The 15,229-nt window shown below is 44.4% G+C and overlaps 1 protein-coding gene across 3 annotated transcripts in view; it reads right to left on the reverse strand.

Annotated features, from left to right (window-relative positions):
- Positions 1-15,229, reverse strand: part of LOC126272997 (nuclear factor of activated T-cells 5-like) — a 367,858-nt gene that overhangs the window by 231,126 nt on the left and 121,503 nt on the right. Inside the window, exon 1 of one of the 3 annotated variants that reach the window (XM_049976354.1) lies at positions 8,049-8,071. The exons of the other annotated variants lie outside the window; for them this stretch is intronic. The gene's annotated coding sequence lies outside the window, so the exon portion shown is untranslated. Of the gene's footprint in view, positions 1-8,048; positions 8,072-15,229 lie in introns of those variants that run through there. 3 annotated transcript variants of the gene reach the window in all.

The following is a 15,229-nucleotide window of genomic DNA, read 5'->3' on the forward strand; positions in this document are numbered from 1 at the left end:
ATGATGCCTGGGACCGCATACGTGCCAGCTAGTGCTGTGATTGGTCGACAAAGCTCCCTCCGCGCATGCGTAAAAGGTTTCAGCGCATCTACCGCCGTGAGCCGGCGCACAAACGACCCCCGATTGTTGCTAAACAGTCGATCAGAGAAGCCGCATTCTCCGACACTAAACTGTGCGTGCATTCTCACTTAAAAATCGCAAAGGCTGCTAGGGAATACGACCTGAAGTAAAAGTACACATTTTTTTCACATAAAAAAATAGTGATCAATTTGATTTTCACATTTTTAGTCAATAATTTTACTTATTATTTTACACGATTTGGTGAAGGGTGGCCCCGGACCACACGTTGGGAAACCCTGATCTAGAGGATCGGTGAGATCTTTTTCTCAAGAATCTATTGCGACACTTAAGCCTTCCAGGTCCACAGCAAACAAGGAGAGGCGTCCATCGAAGTCATGCTTAAGCTTCTCAGCTTGTTCGTGACAGGCTCTTCGGGAGTTGTGTTACCTAAATCTGGCCGCTTTGTATAATTTATCGAGCAGTGTGCAATCGGTTATTAGGTGGTTTGTTTCACTTAAGCTCTAGTTGCCCTTTTTGGCATGTACAGATCTGGACGACAACGAGGCACCTTTGGTCTCGCTACCACTTTGTTATTACCGTATTTTATAGACCATAAGACGTACTGTTGGCTTCGAAAAATTGCCTCCAAAATTCAGTTGCTTCTTAAACCTGCATGCACCGATGCGACGAACATGAGTTGCGGGGATTCACAAAAAAAAACATTCACTATTGGCGGGCTAGTGAAGAAGAACTGAAAAAATGAGGAAAACTAAATGTGCAAGTAGAGGTCTCAATGCAAAATGCCCAAAACTAGAAGATGAAGTATTGAAATGGATTCCAGGACACCGTCAAGATGACATTAGAAATAATACAAAAACGATACAAATACACGTTCGTAAGCTAGCGCTTCAGCACTTCAGTAGAGCTTAACAGACTTTAAGGATGGAGTTGATTGTTGCTACACATTTATGAAGCGTCATGGACTTAACATGCGAATCAAGACCAAAATATCTCAGTAAATGCCACAGAGTATGAAGAGGAAATCTTATCTTCCCAGCGCTTTATTATTTAATGTCTAAAGAAAATCAGTGTGAAACTAAGCCAAATAGCGAATGCGGATGGATCTCCTCTGATATTTGATGTTCTGAATAACAGAACTAAACGATATCCAATGATAATTTTTAAGCTCGAAACGATACCAAAACCTTCTGAAATAACGACAGGTGGTACTGTTCACATACATGACCAGGTTTGGATGAACTAGGCTGGCATGAAATTATGGGCTAACAGAGTGTGGGTCCTTTATTGATGAAGAGTTCTTCTCTTGTGCTAGATCAGTTTAGTAATCATTTGAAAAATTCTGTGAAAGAGAAAGAGCTTGCTGTTATTCCGGGAGGACTTACTTCACAATTGCAACCCCTTGATGTCTCTATAATATATATAACTGTATATGAGAAAGGAATAGAAAAAATGGATGATGGATGAAACCCAACATGAATTCAAGCCGAAGGGAGCTTCAAACGACCTACGATCTAACAAGTGTGTCGGTGGCTAACAGTCGTGGTCTAGAGTGAGAGACGACAATATTGTCAAATCTAACATCGGTTTGCGGCAGAATCCTTGAACATACTCTCAGTTCGAAGACAGTAAATTTTTTTTAGACCGAGAAGCTCGTGTCCAGGAATCCGCATCACTCATGCGAAACCCAGCTTGTCCTTTTCCCACGTTTTATACCACGAGAGTCTCAATATTTTTAGATTTACGGGAAGCATTTGATACGGTCCTCATTACAGACTATTACCAGCATATGGGATAAGTCCACGGATATGTGAGTGGCTCGAAGGTAATATCCGGAGTACCACAGGGAAGTGTGATAGGACCGTTGCTGTTTACAATATTCGTAAATGATCAAGTAGAAAGCATCGGATGCTCTTTAAGGATATTCACAGATGATACAGTTGTCTATACCAAAGTAGCAACGCCAGAAGATAGTAAGAATTCGCAGAACGACCTGTAGAGAATTGGTGAATGGCGCACGTTCTGGCCGTTGAACCTGAACGGAAATAAATGTAGCATAATGCGCATACATAGGAAAAGAAATCCACTACTGTATACCTACACTGCTGATGACAAACAGCTGGAGACAGCGTCTACAGTAAAATATCTACGCGTAACTATCCAGAGCGACCTTAATTGGAATGACCACAAAAAACTGATAGTGGAAAAAGCAGGCATCAGACTCAGACTCATCGGAAGAATCTTAAGGAAATGTATCTCATTCACGAAAGTAGTGTTTATAAGGCGCTTCTTCGCCCGATTCTTGAGTATTGTTCATCTATCTGGGATCCCTATCAGGTAGGACTGATAGAGAACATGCAACGAAGAGCGGCGCGTTTCGTCACGGGATCGTTGAGCTGGCGAGAGAGCGTTACCGAGATGCTAAACTAACTCCACTGGCAGGCGTTACATGAGAGGCGTTGTGCATCACGGAGTCATTTACTATTGAAATTTCGGGACAACACTTTTCAGGAAGAGTCGGACAACATTATTACTCCCACGCACTATTCGCGAGTGGAACAGGGTTGGGGGGATCAGATACTGGTACCGAAAGTACCCTCCGACACACACTATTAGATGGGTTGCGAGAGCCCAGTACATTGTCTTGGACGGTGAGTGTTCGTCAGAGACAAGGGTGTTGTCAGGAGTGCTCCAGGAAAGTGTGACAGGATCGTTATTATTTTCTATACACACAAATGATTTGGCCGACAGGGGGGCAGCAATCTGCAGTTGTTTGCTGATGATGCCGTGGTGTACGATAAGGTGTCGAAGTTGAGTGACTGTAGGAGGATACAAGATGACTTAGACAAAATTTCTAATTGGAGTAATGAATGCAACTAGCTTTGAATGTAGATCAATGTAAATTAAATGCGGATGAGAACGGGAAAACAAAATTGTAATGTTCGGACAAACAATCGTTTCTCCGTAATTCTGTTTTGCGAGTGGAACACGAGAGGAAGCGACTAGTAGTGGTACAGGGTACCCTCCGCCACGCACCGTAAGATGGATTGCGGAGTACGATGCAGGTATAAAACGTCAAGACAATTCTTTTGAAAGGGCACGGTCGATTTTCTTCCCAACCGGAGATTCTGTTCCGCCTACAATGACCTCTTAGCCGACAGGACGTTATAACTTAATATTACTTCTTTCCTTTTGAGACTTATTAAAGTCCCGACGAGGTGTAAATTATCTAAAAAGTCGAGCGCGTGTCCACGGGGGAAAGTTTGACCAATTTGTATCTACATCAACTCGGTAAGCTACTCCAGAGTGCACAACGAAGGGCTACAGACAATAATTCCTTTGCATATCATTGGCAAACGGTACGAGGGGGTTCCAACAAAAAAAAAAGAGAACTATTTTTAAAAGCTATATATTTTCAAATTGTCTACAAAACAACCTCCAAAATACTTTCCATTACGATTAATAAATTTGTCCCACCGGTGCTTCGACTATTCGAAACATTTATTGTAGTCATCTTTAGAAATGACTGACAGCTCCTACCTCGTTTTTTTTTTCTTAACTTCTTCAATGCTGTCAGATCGGTGTCCTTTTATGTCCCTTTTCTTGCGACGAAATAAGAAAAAGTCGCACGGAGCCAGGTCAGGCGAGTAAAGTTCGTGGGACAGCGGAACCACGTCATTTTTTGCCAAAAACTATCTAACAGAGTAGGCCGTCTGTGCAGGTGGTGGGAGAACCACTCTCCCGCCTGCCACAAATTCGATGAAACGAGCACCAAGATAACGCACTAATCTCCGACAGTTGATCAATTGTCTGTCGACGTTCTGTGAGCACAAGCTCACAAATTTTTACAATATTTTCGCCCATTTTGGCCGCTCATGGACGTCCGGGACGAAGTTTGTCATCAATCAACACGATGCCAATTTTAAATCGAGCGTAGCACTCGTACACTTGAGTTTTTCCCGTAGCGTTATCTTGGTAAGCTGTTTTCAACACTAGAACAGTTTCAGTAGCATTTTTACCGAGCAGGAAACAAAATTTCACAGCTGCACTTTGTTCACTTAGACTTGCCACCATAAAACACGAAATAAGAAGAAAACAGCAATCACTACAGATGAACAGAACAAGCCAGGTCGACAACACAGGCGGCACACACACGCCTAGAGGCAGAAAGGTGTACTACACAAAGTCCGAGCAGAAAACAAAATTTCACAGCTGCACGCTGTTCACTTAAACTTGCCATCACAAAAAAAAGAAACAAGAACAAAACAGCGCTAGCAAAAACAACCACTGATATGAACAAGCCAGGATGATATCACAGACGAATGAGTTGCGCTATACACGCCCAGCGGCAGCAATGTGTACTAGACATAACCCCCAACGGCAACGTTATTCCTGTTCTTTTTGGGTACCCTCTCTGACTGTGAGGATAATTCTGGTACCTTAAGTTCCCTTCACCACACACCGTACGGTGGTCGTGGAGTTCATTTCGAATGTAGATCGAGACAGTATTAAGACCACTCCCCACCGTGAGGTAGAGCGCCGCTTGGTGACGTTTCGGGCGCGTGACGCGGTAAGAAGATTATATAAGCGGAACGGAAACGAATGAGGAATCATTCTAGCGACGATACAGGTAGGCCGCAACTGGGGTAAGTCCACTAGCATATGCTGATTACTATGGCCTATCACGCGGGAAAGAGGATCTCGGGAACGTCGAAGCTGGTCGGCAGTTTTCGTGCTACTGTCGAGAGCATCCATGGTTTGGAAACTGGCTGAAGGGTAGTGAAACCGCAACTGGGAGAGACAAGGCGTTGGACGTCCACGTCGCATCACAGAACGTGGAAGTCCAAGACCTCCCTGGTCTTTAAATAGGGCAGGCAGAGAGACATCTACACAGGGCTCCACAGCAGAGGACCCATAAATGCTCCTATATTGATCCAACAATCTCGCTAGTTACGACTGCAGTGGACACGGATTATAGTTATTGGGCTGTATATCAATGAAAACGTGTCGCCTGGTCGAAAGAACCACGATTCTTCTTACAAGAAGTCGATGTTCGTGTATGGCGAAGTACATGAGGATTGTTTCTCGAAATACGCACCGCGCCAGGGATGGAGTCCGGTGGGGACACTATTATACCGTGGAGGGATATTCATCTGGAGGACCTGTGGCAGTTATCGAAGGGACCATTACAGCTGTAGTCTACGTAATGATTACTGCGGGCCACCCGCATCCCTACACGCTTCGTGTCTTCCCCGATCGCGGTGGTATCTTCCAGCAGGATAACTATCTGTGTCACAAGGCCAGACTCGTGCTGCAGTGGTTCGAGGAACGTGATAGTGAAGTGACATTGATGTTTTCGCCACCAAATTCGCCTGATTTCGACCGATGGAATACACCTGGAATGCTATAGGCGCCCGCTTTGCGCCCACAAGTCACTGGTTCATAATTCACAGGAATTACGCGACCTGTGCGTAGACGTATTCGGTGGCACATTCCGCCGGGAACGTACCGAGGACTTGTGGAATCCATGCCAGGCAAAATTTCTGCTGAATTGCCTTCCAAAGGTGGAGTACCACGGTATTAATCATGTGGTCGTAATGTTTTGCCTCATCAGTGTGTACTTCTGAAAGTTTTGCACTCACCGCTTTGAGCATTGTTGGTAAGGCGGGTGCCAGGTTGAGATTCATTGGGAGAGTCCTTAGAAAATGTAGTCCATCAACGAAGGAGATCACTTACAAAACATTCGTTCGACCTATACTTGAGTATTGCTCATCAGCCGGCCGGGGTGGCCGAGCGGTTCTAGGCGCTACAGTCTGGAACCGCTCAACAGCTACGGTCGCAGGTTCGAATCCTGCCTCGGGCATGGATGTGTGTGATGTCTTTAGGTTAGTTAGGTTTAAGTAGTTCTAAGTTCTAGGCGACTGATGACCTCAGAAGTTAAGTCGCATAGTGCTCAGAGCCATTAGAATCACTGCTCATCGGATCTGTACCAGGTCGGGTTGACAGAGGAGATAGAGAAGATCCAAAGAAGAGCGGCGCATTTCGTCACAGGGTTATTTGGTAAGCTTGATAGCGTTACGGAGATGTTCAGCAAACTCAAGTGGCAGAATCTGCAAGAGAGGCGCTCTGCATCGCGGTGTAGCTTGCTGTCCAGGTTTCGAGAGGGTGCGTTTCAGGATGAGGTTGGTTGGTTGGTTTGGGGAAGGAGACCAGACAGCGTGGTCATCGGTCTCATCGGATTAGGGAAGGATGGGGAAGGAAGTCGGCCGTGCCCTGTGAGAGGAACCATCCCGGCATTTGCCTGGAGTGATTTAGGGAAATCAAGGAAAACCTAAATCAGGATGGCCGGACGCGGGATTGAACCGTCGTCCTCAGGACGAGGTATCGAATATATTGGTTCCCCCTACTTATACCTCCCGAGGAGATCACGAATGTAAAATTACAGAGATTCGAGTGCGCACGGAGGCTTTCCGGCAGTCGTTCTTCCCGAGAACGATACGCGACTGGAACAGGAATGGGAGGTAATAACAGTGGCACGTAAAGTGCCCTCCGCCACACACCGTTGGGTGGCTTGCGGAGTATGAAAGTAGACGTAGAGCAGCTGACTCTTGGATATTTCAGTACACAGTATTTTCTTCATAGCAGGGGGCGCAAGGATGGACACGAAGTTCACCCTACACATTTAATCAAGGATTTCTATAGTTAAGACTCTGGAGCTAACTATAGTCTCAGTGTAAGCGGCAGAGACATCAGGTGTGCGAATATACTTGGGATCACGAATTGAAAAAGGGTAATTCATCCCAGGTGTGTTTTGTTTCATCTTTTAAGTCCAAATTGTCGCACGCTGTATATTATTATAGAACCTGATGTTCTGTTGAACGCTAATCATGTGGGAGGCTTTTTTTTATGGTTTTTGGAACATTCCCATGCAATCTCAACATCGGAAGAGACGAGTGTGTTTCGGCAATTCAGAACATTCACTAGAGCCAGCCCGTACCATGGTACGAAGTTAGACTTGTCGTTTGACGCCATGCAGGCGATTTCCGTGTCAGTTATGACGGTACGAAACTAAGAACAACACAATACGACTCGCAAACCCGAGCAGAGAAAATATACGACCCGGTCGGGAATCGAACCCGGGCCCCTGCGTTTAGCAATCTGCCGCGCTGACCCCGCAGTTACCGAGGCGGACTACATGTGAGAGTTTGCCGAACAAACTGTTTCCGTATGACGTGGTCCACAGTTACCATTGTGAGAGGAAGGCCATTCAGTGTTCCCTATTCCCGCGTTCCGGAGAGTTTTATCCATAAAGCGAGTAGTAGCAATGCTACCACTAGTACGCCAACGATCCCTCTGAATGATGGGACAAATGACATCTGGCCTTTCGTCTATTTTCGCACATTTCATTACAGTTATTAACATTGTAGTTGACTGCCAGTCTCTGTACCAAGCCCTGTTCGTGGTACCAAATCAAAAGCAGTTGTTTGTAATTGTTTCTGACGGCAGCGACAACGCCTACAAGATAGTTTCAATCAAGTCCGCCATTGGCTTGGTAGTCATAGTTCAAGTAAGTGTTATTCACCGACGTTTTCCAAGATAATCGCTCGTTCAGTTGGAATGGCACTGTAACGTCAACGTGTAATTAAAAGCTGGAGATAGTATGAAGGGTAGCTCCGTCGCGGTCACATATCGATTTCGAAAGTAGCCTGTTTGCGACCAATTAGGATAATTACGATGATGAGAGGACGAGGAACGGGGGAGGCGAGCGATCAATAGGCACACACGGCGGACACGCGGGCTTGGTAACAGCCGGTAGCCCGCGCCGCGCGGGGCATGCGCCGGTATTGGGGTTAGAGCTGCATTGGTGATAGATTATTATGCAAATGGGCGTTGCGACAAGCTTCCACGCTCGAGTAAACAACAGATTAAAAGACTTCCACATGGGACATACACGGCTGGCGCCAACTTACCCAAGCGGCCATTACGGACTTTTTCAAAAGCTGTCCTGAAACGAGAACAGTCAAAAAGTCACTAAGCAGTTACGTTAAATGTTGTTACATGTACCGACAAAAGTATTCCAGCACTCTAAAACACACATATGGAAGGAACAAGCTATTATGACCTCCCTAATGGAGTTTTCTTAAACCTGCAGTAATCTTGGCGACCATACGCCCTTAAGTTCGTGTACATTAGTACTAAGGTCATCAACAAGCTATCATCAACAAGCTATTATGACCTCCCTAATGGAGTTTTCTTAAACCCGGAGTAATCATGGCGACCATACGCCCGTAAGTTCATGTACATTAGTACTAAGGTCATCAACTCAGGTATTGCTGAAGTCAGAGGTTACAGGCTTATATGTGAAATCAAAATTTTCAGTTAAAGCCTCTTAAAAATTGGAAACAGACATACAACACAGTTCGAAGCACATCTAGAACTAAACACACAAGGATTCCTTTTGGTCCACGAGTACTTTTTACTTCATTCTGTAGGCGCTGGTGCAATCATATATACTGTTATTGGGCGCCACGGAATTTGGCCATCCCCACACTGAAAAGAATTACTGGTTTTCCAGGGGTGAAAGTTGTACACCGAATTAATTGGTTTAGCTTGCAAAAAGCACATGAACGTTTCTGTGCCTCCTACCGAATTTGTAGAATTGAATAGAAGATCCGAATATGCAATGATCATCTAAATGGAACATAAATGCCGGCCGCTGCGGCCGAGCGGATCTAGGCGCTTCAGTCCGTAACCGCGCTTCTGATACGGTCGCATGTTCGAATCCTGCCTCGGGCATGGATGTGTGTGATGTCCTTAGGTTAGTTATGTTTTTCTAAGTCTGGGGTATTGATGACCTCAGATGTTAAGTCCCATAGTGCCATTTGAACCATTTCGGCCATCGTAAGTTATTTTCCTCCCAAATAGCAAAACTCATCTGTTATTTTTACTGCCTCATTTACTAATCTAATTCTCTCTGCACCCCCTGATTTAATTTGACTACATTCCATTACCTTTGTCTCACCACTCTTGATAGTCATCTTATAATCAGTTTTCAAGAAGCTGTCCCTTCCGTCCAACTACTCTTCCAAATCATTTGCTGTCTCCGACAAAATAACAATGTAAGTGGCAAAACTCTTCTTCTTTTTATTTCATCGCAATGAAATTTATTTCTTTCTTGAAATTTTTTCCCCCCTTTCCTTAAATGTTTGCTCAGTGAATAACACCGGGGATAGGCTGCAGCCCTGTCTCAGTCCATTCTCAACCTCTGCTTTCCTTTCACGTCTTTCGACTTTTACATCTGCAGCCTGGTTACAAATGGAGCTCTATTCTACTAGTAAAAGTGGATTAACACGCTTCTGCTGATCACTGACGCAACGAACGAATCATTTCCCCAACAGCATCACGCCACATGGCATAGGATGACACGGAGGACGGTGGATACCTCGTGGTTTTCATATTTTAGCTAGCAATTCGAAATTTACCACTGTTACGAACATAAACGCCCGGTTTCGTCAACGAAATTACCTTAACACTACCCAAACATAAAAGTATCCACCGGCATATACTGCCGACGAGTGTTGCGAAGCATAGATGTCAATGAATTAACCAATTACTTGAAGTCCAAGAATCAATTGACTGAACGTGTTTGAACAGCATGATTAAAACAAGAAATACACTCACGTGATTTACTATATCGGCAGAAAGTTCAGTGGAGGCGAGCGTGTATTAACTTGACATCCCGACTCCGGTCACATGCACTAGAGTGCGTCTGGGATTTTCTGTGCAGCTACGACTTTGCGTAGCGGCCAAGACTATCTCGTGCACCCAATGCTAACTGTACACATCACAAAGGTCGCTAGAGGCCTTTCTTCACCGAGAACGAACGAATTGTCACTTTGAGCGCGTACAGAAAACTTGCAGTTCTCTCACGTTCTGTATTAACTGCACCGGCAGAAATTCTAGTTTTTCACACAGTCGGTAAATGACAAAAAATACAATTAAGCATTAGTGCAGAATGTTTGGTGTCTCGTTCTATCTCATCCGTAACGCAGTGTCACGTTTTCGACCAACAAAACAAGCAGTTACGTGTCACAATCACAGATTCAATGAAGACTGGAGTTTAGTGTCCAGTTACGACGTCATCAGAGTCCAAGCACAAGCTCGAACTGGATGAGAATGGAGAAGAAAAACAGGGATCTCTTTCTCAAATGCGTCACCCAAACCTTCGCCTTAACCTATTTACAGAAAACACGCAAAATCTTAATCCTGATGACGGCACAGGTGTTTTAAAAACTTCTCCTTCCGAAAGTAAGTCGGATGTCTTTCATCACTGAGCCAAGTAACTAGGTCTCTTCAGCTCGATTTCTGCTGCTGCCCTCCTACTCATCACTCCGCAAATAAGACCGTACGATAAGCTGTATCTAATGGGAAGTCAATGAAGTAAAGCAATGTTTGATGTGCAATGAGAAGCGCAGCCCAGTGCTAGATTTTCACACACATATATGACTTCTCTACGAAAAACATTTCACAATCATCACGAGAGCTGCCAGAAGTTGAGCCCCGGACTCTTGTTTACCAGCAAAGCCACTAAAACGAGAAGGTCCTCGGAGAGACTGTGACACACCTACCAAGAAGACAGCTGCAATAATTAATCTAACGACGGGCGGCGAACTGGAATTAGGAATGCGATGAGAGGAAAGCAGAGATATTGCCTTAGCGCATAGTATTTCGTAGCCGAAAATAACTGAACGCAAATAGAGAACGCTGCACGAGAATGCTCGCATTGGATAAGGGCCGTAGTCAGTAAGCAATAATAAAGACAAACAGGCGAGTCGTGAAGTCTGCAAGTACCTAAATGCATGTGAAGCGTAGACAGTGGCAGAAGTGTGATGGACAATAATTCGACAGAAGCGATACCTAATAAGTGAGTAATGCTGTCAACAACCATACTGTTGTTTTGAACATCGCAGTATTTTACTACGCATGGTCCTACAGGAGGTGAAACGTTGTTACCTTCTTCCGATCTTCTAACTGATTTAGCCAGGCAGATATACGACGACCTACAGATTAAAGTGCACTCTGAGCCACGGGCAGCTCGTCATTTTTTACTTCAAAAGGCACTACCAGAGGAAAAGTGTGTGCAGGAGACAGTGTGCAGTTTAGTTGGGCTACCATTTAACTGAACTATGCTGAACAAACATTAAATATACTCAGCAAGAATGAAAAGTTGCCATCACAGACTGTCCAATAACTCAAATAGCATCGAGTCGTTTATTTTGCGCTACAGAGCTGAGCACACGGAAAGGAAAACTACCGATAATGCGTCAGATCTCATTCTGCTACTGTTTCACATTGTACTCTTCGGGAAATTACATAAAACGAATGTAAAAAAGAGGAAGCTTCGCAGAACGGACTTAGCTTGTTTGTTTCATTGTAATTTATAATTCTCTGGTCGTTAAAAGCCCATTGCTATCAGTCGCACCCACGGAAAGTTTGCGCTAATTGCCTTACATAGGTCTTGTACAGCCGTCATATGAGCGTGAAATACAAAAGACGCCTGATTCATTCGTTCGTTACTGAGTATGTCTTCAAACTCTGATGATTAAGGTAAAGGACCCGAAATGTACAACCTCACCCATGTACCTCACCCATGACATTAACAATAACATACATGTCTTCAAAAATAACAAATAAGACCGCAGAGACTAGTCACATCCGGCCTACAACATTATATTATAAAGCTAATGGTTCAACAGCTGTAAACTCATTTTTCTTCACCGAACAACTAAGGATTTGCATTAATCTACATTGAGATATATCTACTGCAATCATTATGTTGCAGTTTCCCTTGAAAGAATGACGCGAAGTTAAAACGCCATACCATTGTACATTCATGATAAGTAACTTTAGCTCTATTTCACACCACTTTCACCAGTCAAATTTTACCTATATCTGAGACGAGCGAAGTGGCTCCGTTCGCAAGACACTGCACTCTCAATTAGGTCAAGTGGTGATCAAATTCATATCCGGCCACATTAATTTGCGTTTACCGTAGCTTCCCCAAACACTGAGGCAAATGCTGAAAAATGGCTTCTTTGAAAAAAAGCATTTTCTCCACAATCTAGCGTTATAAAAGAACTTGATCCGTCTCGGATCACTTTACCACCGTGACGGAAAGTTAAAACTTAATCTACCTGCTTGTGTATTTTGTACTTTGTGTCAATATAATGAACCAGGGCACCCAACTGTTCCTTCAAGTGAAGTAAAATTGGTTTTACCGAAGACTTGCAGTGAGTTTATTATTTACTGTAATACCGCCTTTCTCATAATAAGGAGAAATGACAATGAACAGCACTCCATAACGCAAATATCACACTAAAAGAAAAAGAGTGGCGTGAGCGTTGTCCGCTTGAAAGCACTCGTAATGCAAGAAAGTATGCATTTGCTAGACCTTCACAGTCCAGAGTTCTGTCTTCTACCTCAAAATCTCATAATATTCATCACGAAATCAATCAAATCCCTGCATTTTGTATATTAATTTAAATTTTATCCCATATGACAATGGAATTAGGAGGGGGAGGGGGAAGGTGTATGGATCTGTTGTACTACGAAGTTTAAATACGATTTCACGGGGGTTTTTCAGAAGGAATTATGATTTAAATATTTAGCGCCTCGCCCACAACGAGCGACAGAACACAAGTTCGGATTCGAACCGCAAGAAATTGCAAGGAAATCAAATGAAGTTTGTCTAGTGAGGCATCCCTTCGCCTGAAGTGATTTCAGGAAATGAGGATAATCTACATCGGGATGAGTGGCCACAAATGTCAACTCTAATGTACCAGCGAGGATGCTGCTCATTGCGTCATGTCACATGGTTGGTTTTTTAAGATTAATTTACAAGAAAAAATTATGCTATGCAAATCTTTCCTGTGAGGTGTTCGTAAGGTCCGAGAACAAAAAAATCGCTTCATCGATCTACTCTAATGATTGATAAGTATAAAGTTTTCCACTATAAATAATATAGTCTCCTTGAATGCTATTCCATAAAAGGTACTGTGGCAGGGCGGGGAGGGGGGGGGGGAGGGAAGGAAAATAAGTTATGGTGATAAGAAATAATGACACACAGGTACGTTAGCGCAGTCTTTGAGCAAATGTTCGATATTGGGCATGGATGTGTGTGTTGTCCTTAGGTTAGTCAGGTTTAAGTAGTTCTAAGTTCTAGGGGACTGATGAACTCAGATGTTACGTCCAATAGTGTTCAGAGCCATTTGAACCATTTTACTATAATTGTATCGTTCGGAAGACTGCCACGTGGCATTGTCTTTTCTTGAGTGTTGTCTCTACTGCTCGGCCAAGTATGTAATTAAATGAAACAAAGTGAATCTTGATGATGGCATACAACTCACTCTTTCGACGGATCCTTCAGAACCGTGTTTCATGACCTTCCTTCGTAAATACTTAACGAAATTTGGAAATGCTAATCAGCATCTGGAGACAGCTGCCTCTCTACATCTACTTTATTTGTACCCTCTTGTCACTGATAATTTCTGCTTTTGCCTACATCCTAACGGACTACATCTTAACGGACTACATCCTAACGGACAAACCTCGGCGGATCAAAGGCGCTTGAGTTACGGCGATTCGTCTTTCCACACGAGTATCACGTACTTTCAGAATCGTACTACGTCAATGTCCACATAATGAGCATAATCGGAAAATGGATGAGAAAAGATACGCAGTCACTGTAGATGAACGCTCAGATTTTGCTATTCACATCTCCGGCGATCGCCACGCGTCAGACAAATACTGCACTCGCCGGTGATGGGAACCCCACACCGTTAATACAATTTCAGTTTCCTTGCACAGGCAACCTTGCCCGCTCTAGTTGCTTCCGGAAAGAAAAAGTTGATTTATACTACTTTTTCTCGGAGCGTGCCCTACCCATTATCTGCAGGAAGCTGTTCTGAGCTGGTGTTCACAGCGGGCTACCACGACGAGGCCGAGCTTCAGTGTTTTTGCGTCTCGCTGCGGCCGAATGTTACATTGAAGAGCCAAAGAAACTGGTACACCTGCCTAATATCGTAAGGGCCCCCGCGAGCACGCAGAACTGCCGCAACACGACGTGGCATGATCTCGACTAGTGTCAGAATTAGTGCTGGAGGGAACTGACACGGAGAATCCAGCAGGGCCGTCCATAAATCCGTACGATTTCGAGTGGCTGGAGATCTCTTCTAGACAGCACGTTGCAAGGCGTCCTACACATGCTGGATAATGTCCATGTCCGCGGAGTTTGGTGGCCAGCGGAAGTGTTTAAACTCAGAAGCGTGTTCCTGATGCTACTCTGTAGCAATTCTGGACGTGTGGGGTGTCGCATTGTCCTGCTGGAATTGCCGAAGTGCGACGGAGTGCACAATGCACATGAATGGATGCAGGTGATCAGACAGGATGCTTACGCACGAGTCACCTGTCACAGTGGTATCTAGACGTATCAGGAGTCCCACATAATTCCAACTGCATACGTCACACACCATTACAGAGTCTCCACCAGCTTGAACAGTCCCCTGCTGACATGTAGGGTCCATGAATTCATGAGGTTTTCTCCATACCGTACTCGTTCATCCGCTCGATACAAGTTGAAACGACGCTAGTTCTACCAGGCCACATGTTTCCAGTCATCAACAATCCAATGTCCGTGTCGATAGGCCCAGGCGAGGCGCAGAGTTTTGTGTCGTGCAGTCATCAAGGGTACGCGAGTGGGCCTTCGGCTCCGAAAGCCCATTTCGAATGGTTCACACGCTGACACTTGTTGATGGCCAAGCAATGAATCTGCAGCAATTTGCAGAAGGGTTGCACTTCTGTCGCGTTCAACTACTCTCTTCAGACGTCGTTGGTCCCGTTCTTGCTGGATCTTTTTCCGCCATTAGCGATGTCGGAGATTTTATGTATTACCGGATTCCTTATATTGACGGTACACTCGTGAAATGGTCGTACGGGAAAATCCCCACTTCATCGCTACCTCCCAGATGCTGTGTCCCATTGCTCTTACGTTGACTATAACACCTCGTTCAGATTCACTTAAATCTTGATAACCTGCGACTGTAGCAGCAGTAACCTATCTAACAACTGCACCAGACACTTGTTGTCTTATATG

Source organism: Schistocerca gregaria, chromosome 5 (assembly GCF_023897955.1).
Source record: "Schistocerca gregaria isolate iqSchGreg1 chromosome 5, iqSchGreg1.2, whole genome shotgun sequence".
Taxonomy (NCBI): domain Eukaryota; kingdom Metazoa; phylum Arthropoda; class Insecta; order Orthoptera; family Acrididae; genus Schistocerca; species Schistocerca gregaria.